The following is a 6,353-nucleotide window of genomic DNA, read 5'->3' on the forward strand; positions in this document are numbered from 1 at the left end:
TATATAGGTTTTAAAATTTTTTAAAATGTGCTCACCACAGACACAGAGAGTGATAGAGTGAGAAAATGCCCTCTGGTGGGATGGCTGCATCGCAACCATTCTTCCATTCTCTTGGGATTCTGGACGTGCAACATGTATTTCAATTAATTGGGTCTGGGAAAAGCAGTCAGCCATGTGAGATCCAGCTGCCTTAACCACCACTCTGCCAGTCATTCCAGGGATGATTGTGTTTTAACGTGGAAAAGGCAGAAACCTTGAGGACTAAGGTGGAATGCTATGCTTTGGATAACAGTTTGTTAACCACAGGTAGAACGTTATCATTGTCAATTCTGTAAACAGTATGCTTCTATTTAGTTATGCTATTCCTTTCTTTTCTTTAGACATAGGTTCTCAGATGAAGCCTTGATTTTATGCAAATGCAGATGATGAAGTAGAGCAAGAAAAAAATGAGGCATTCATAAAAACATAGAATTTGGAGTTTAATTATTTTGAAAATATTTCTTAATCCTTCTGTTCCAGATGTCTAGTTAACCCTCTGCACCCCATCAGGATTTTTACAATATTTCCAACTTGTAAAATTCCTCAATTAATTTAAAAAGGTTGTGATTTCATTTTGCTAGATGTATTTTTGTAATGACCTTTATGTTTTTAAATGATTGATTAAAGACTTATTGGCAAGAATATAAAATTTTGAATTGACATAATTTATGGGGAAAATAAAGATATGTTATTGGGTTTTCAGAGATGCATAAAGACAGTAAGCTGATTTTTCAGCTTGACAACTCAATGTCTACATCTTAGTATTATTTTCAAGGGAAGTGTGATGACCTTTTAATTGCCAATCCTTATGTTTACCACAAAGGACTTCATGTAAGAAGATATTTAAGAGTGTTCTAGGTATAAAGTTCTTTCTTCTTGTTATATAAAGAATAACATAAAAATCAAAGAAATAGACGTAGAAGCTCAAGCTTCTATCACTTAGACACTCCCATGGTATTAGTTTCCCCTAATTTGTTTATAATTCTGATTCTACTGCATTTCTTCCAAACCTTGTAGGTAAATGCAAAGGCGAAAACATATCTTCATATTTGTTTGACATTTCTATTTTTTTTTCACCATAGGGTATATGCACTCCCCAGAGAGAGACAGAGAGGGACAGTGAGAAATCCTGCTCCCCTCCCGGGGAGATGACTATGCTATAGTCTTTTCTCCTCCATTCTCCTCCTAGGATTTTAGGCAAACAGACATATGCGCCCAGAATGATTTTCAAGCCTCCGGGTCTGGACTCAAACTGAAGTCCATCATGAGGAAATCCAGAGCCTTAACCGCCATGCCACTTTCTGGCCCCATATTTGAATTTCTAAAAGAGACTGCCAAAGGTTTTCAATGTCTTTCCAGCATCTCGACTGTCTACATATTTAGAGTTGCTCTTGTCTATTAGAAGCACTGGTAACATTTGCCTTGGTGGAAAATGTGTATCAGCTATACCTTCAATTTAAAGAACTCTTCAACATCTTGTAAGGCAAATAAAAAAGGTAAGGAAATAAATGGTCAGCTGGTGGCATGGTGATTAAGGTAGCTGCATCCCACATGGGTGACTAGGCAGATGGTGTCCCAGACACTGCTTTGATAGACATGTGGGTTGTATATGCATGTGTGCCCAAAATCTAAAAAAAAAGGACAAAAATAAATTAGGGGAGAAATGAGAGAGAAGGGATTGTGGCATGCCCCTTCTTCTTGGAGGTGCTTTCTCATTTTATCTCTCTCTCCCTCTTTCTCTATCTCTGCCTCTCTCTGGAGATACACACTTTGGCAAATTAAAAAAGGAAAAGGAGATTAGAAGATGATACCCTTAAATTTGGGGGGGTCATTATTTACTTATTTATTTATTTTTATTATTCATACATCAAATCACTATTCATCATTTAGATTAGGAAGAGACTTTACCCAGTATGATATACACCTCAGTCCAGCCTAGTTAATTTCAACCATAAGTGAGATTATAGTATTCAGTCATTGGGAAATTCATGATATATTTTTTGCAGAGAAAAACATTAAAAAATAAGTCATGACTTTCCTGACAACCTAATAGAACAAGAAGAGAGGAGAGTGTCTCACTAAGTACAGAGAAGTGAAAACAAAATGCAACAAAATAAACAGCAAGAAAAACAAAATAACCTGAACCAGAGTGAAATAAAAAGTAACAGCAGGAGAGAAAGCAAGAGACCAGTCAGAAGGTAAGAGATCCTAGTAGCGTCCACCAAGCTTGTTCTAGTAGTCTAATTCAAAATGATGAAATTCTGAGTATATTAAAGACAAAGCAGTTAAGATTTTTGGTAAACCAAAATGGGTTTAGAGATTTAAAGAGGATTTGCAGTTGACATTAGCTTTGGCCTGAGCTTCTGGAATAAGAGGTACTTTTTTTTTTTTTTTTTTTGGAGAGGTTTTTGCTATAGGGTGCATGCGCTCGCCTGACAGACAGAGAGAGACAGAGAGATAGAAAGTGAGAAATCACCCCCCAGGGGGGATGGTCACGCCGCAATCCCTTCTCCTCCATTCTCCTCTTGGGATCTTGGGCACGCACACACACGCGCCCAGCGTGAGTTTAAGCCACCGGGTCTGGGACTCAAACTGCGGTCGACTAGGTGGGAGTCCAGCGACATAGCCATTACGCTCACTGCTGGTCCCAATAAGAGGTACTTTTAACTGAGATGGAAACTATGTGAGAAGAAATCAGACTCGCAGATGAGAAGTTTATGATATCTATTGGACACAAAATAGGGAAATGTTACATGGGCGGGTAAGTACTTGCTCTGGAAGTAAGAAGTAATATGAAAAGAAGTGATCAGCATATACATTGTGTTTAACCACATGCAACTGGATAGGTTCACATGGACAGAACAAATCTGGCCTCAAAGCCAATTCAGCTATTAAAGAACAATTAAGCTATTAAAAATCCATGGGATGTAATTTTTTGAAACAAAAAAGGTAAATGTTTCACAGAATATGATTATCCATGCCATAGAGTCATATATAGGTGCCAGGTCCAATAAGATAAGGACTAGGAAATGAACATTGCATTTGAACATGAGTTCTATTGGTGAACATATAATGACAACCTGTAAATCTTATCTGAAAAAGAAAAATCATATTATGAAAGTACTGATATATTTTGACTTACATTTTAATTTACTGGATAATTAACTGGCATATGGGAAGATATAGACTTAACTAAGAGAAAAATAAAAATGCTGTATTTCTATATAAAAATGCCTCATGACTTTCCCAACAAATGACTACAAGGCAAAATCAAACATTTGGTCTTCTGTGTAACACTTACAAATCATTAATTAAAAAGAAAATCAAACACTGGGACCAGCAAGTGGCACGGTGGTGAAGGTGCTAGAATCCCACATGGTCAACCACGGTTCAAATCTCAGATCTGGCATCTTGCTCTCTCAACTCAATCTCTCATCAAATTAAATAATAATAATAACAAATACAAGTAAATTAATACATACATATTTTTAAAATCTAATACAATAAAATAGTAGCATAAAAAGAGAAAATACATACTATAAAATTTTTCCTTATCTGGATAACCACTAAAATATTTAATGTTTATTGAGTACATGTGTGGAAATATCTCAAAGTTCTTTTATTTTGGCAAAAGTAACACCTGAAAATACTGTTTCTTGAGTTATTTCACTCTAATGTGGAGGGCATTTTACTTATTATGTTGAGTGGTTCTGACTCTTCCTGGAATACTGTTCGTTACAGAGTATAAAAGGTCATCATGAATGTCATCTGCTGATATTAAACACAGAAACATGCATCACTGAAGAGAATAATCTCATATTTAATTAGAGTAGGAGGTTCTCCAAAACTGTCAGCCAGCTGTCTGCTGAAAACTGTGATGTTAAAAAGAAACTGAATTAGAAGAATCATGGATGTGCTGGAAATATCTGAGTATTATTTAAGAATCTAAAATTGGAGGATATTCAAAGGTCAAGGTTAATTTCAGAACTGTCACAGAAAAAAAGAAAAAGAAAGAATGAAAAGAAAAACAAAAAAGGAAATCACCGTTAAATTCTGGTATCATTTCAGCCTCTTGGAAACTGAAAATGCTGAACATTTTATTGCCCTCGTTGTCTCCATCAGACTGAAAGAAATAATTACCCTTAGGACGCCTTTCATTCTGTGACCTCCAAAGTCAAATCCACAGTCATACATAGCTGGTGTTTTTTTCCTAAATTACCTGACTAATTGCTTAACACTATGCTTCACTTAAGCAAGATAAAATGGTCTAGAGAGAGAAAGGAATTACAAAAATTTTCCTAACACACATCCCTAGAATTTAGATGTCACTACGAAGAGGTTTTATTGTCTCAAAAGCTTTTTAGAAACATTTCTTGGGTCCCAGTTTGTAGACAGTAACTATCTTGATTTCTAAATGATGGCAAAGTTCATATCATATTTCATTTCACTGAAAATTTTACTATAAAATATAAAACTAAAAAAAAAGAAATAATTTAAATGCTCCTTAAAATCAAATGCTAATAGTTATTTCTGAAGATATACTGTATTTAAAGGTTTGTTTAAGGTCTACAAAGTGTTTACAGTGGGCTTCTCTTTAATTGTTTAATATTTGGAGTTTTTAGTTATATACATAGTTCATTTAGATCTCTAAAATAATGAGTTACCATATACTTAATTAATGTGGTGGCCAAAAATAGCAAAGATGTGTTAATTCTACTCATTTCTTTCAGGTCTGTGAAACCAAGGAAGTGTTAATTAAAACCTAACACAAACTTACATACATACCCATACACAGTATTCATGATATAATACATGGATTAATTTGTATGTAGATATTCATATAAATGTTAAAGTTTATAGTTTGTCAGAGAAAAATGTTTTCACAAAAAATATATTCCTTGCCTGGCTTCCATGGAGTCTGAAAGTTTTATCCTTGGTGGAATATGAAAATTATTATACTAATCATTATTACTTTGGCATACATTTAATTTTTAATTTGGCTACCTAGTGAGATAAGGATCAGCTGTAGTTTATATTAGAGAACTAGTGGTCAGGGTTGCTATTCACTTTTTGGTACTTAGAAACCAGAATTCTCTGTTAAAAATGGGAAAACTCTCCAACTCTCTCTCTGTCAGAGACTTCATTGAAGTACAGTTTTCATACCAGATGTTAATTTTTAAGATACATTTTAGCTATCAATTTTCTTTTTGTAATTTAAAAATTTTAACTATGGGGCCAGCAGTTGGCATGGTCTTTAGAGGGCTAGATCCCACATGGCCAATTTCACAGGTCTAATTTCACACCTAGCTACTAGAAAAACACACGAGGTTTATGTGTTTTTCCAAAAATCCCAAGGAAATTGGAGAAGGTGGGATTGTGGTGAGAACATCCCCCTCATGTAGGGCGGGGGATGGTTTCTCATGTTCCCTCTCTCTCTGGTGAGTGCACTCACCCTACAACAACAACAACAAACTAAAAAAAAAAAAAAAGTTTACTACGATTGCTGGTGCGCATGAAATTGTTTCGAATCCCGTGGACTACAGAATGTTTTTTTAAGGAATGCATACAGGATTTAATAGTCAAATAAAGGATATGTCCACATACATCTTCAACATTGAAGATTATATTGTGTTATACACATTTGTAAATAATATATTTTTTTGTTCAGCTCATTTTCACATCTCTTAATCAGGTTAATCATTTTTGGGGGAGTAAGCCACTTGTGTTTCTTGTGTATTCTGATTATCAATTCTTTAACTGAGGCATATTTTGCAAAAATATTCTGCCAGTATGAGGGTGGTCGATTCACACTAATTAGTATGTCCTTTGCTGTGTAGAAAATTCTTAATCTGATATAATCCAATTTATCTATATTAGGGATTATTGCCCAGGCTTTGGGAGTTTTATTTAAGAACTATGCCTACCCCAATGTCTACCAGCTTTTCCAGTGTTTTCCACCAGTAGTTTTAGAGTTGGAGGTCTTATGTTCAGAACTTTGATACATTTTGAGTTGATTTTTGTTAATGCTGGAAGTTGGGGATTTAGTTTGATCTTTCTGCAGGTGGATCCCAATTTTCCAGCACCATTTGGTAAAGAGGTTTTCCTTTTCCCAATGGATTGACAGTATCCTTTGTCAAAAATCAGTTGGCTGTAAACTTGGGGTTTACTGCTGGGGTCTCTACTATATTCCACTGGTTTCCCTGTCTGTGTTTGTGCCAATACCATGCTGTTTTTATTATGACAGCTTTATTGTATTTTGGGGGTCAGGGAGTGATATGCCGCCCACTACAATCTTTCTGCCAAGGATTGCTTTG

This window comes from Tupaia chinensis, unplaced genomic scaffold (assembly GCF_000334495.1).
Source record: "Tupaia chinensis unplaced genomic scaffold, TupChi_1.0 Scaffold000174_1, whole genome shotgun sequence".
Lineage (NCBI taxonomy): Eukaryota > Metazoa > Chordata > Mammalia > Scandentia > Tupaiidae > Tupaia > Tupaia belangeri.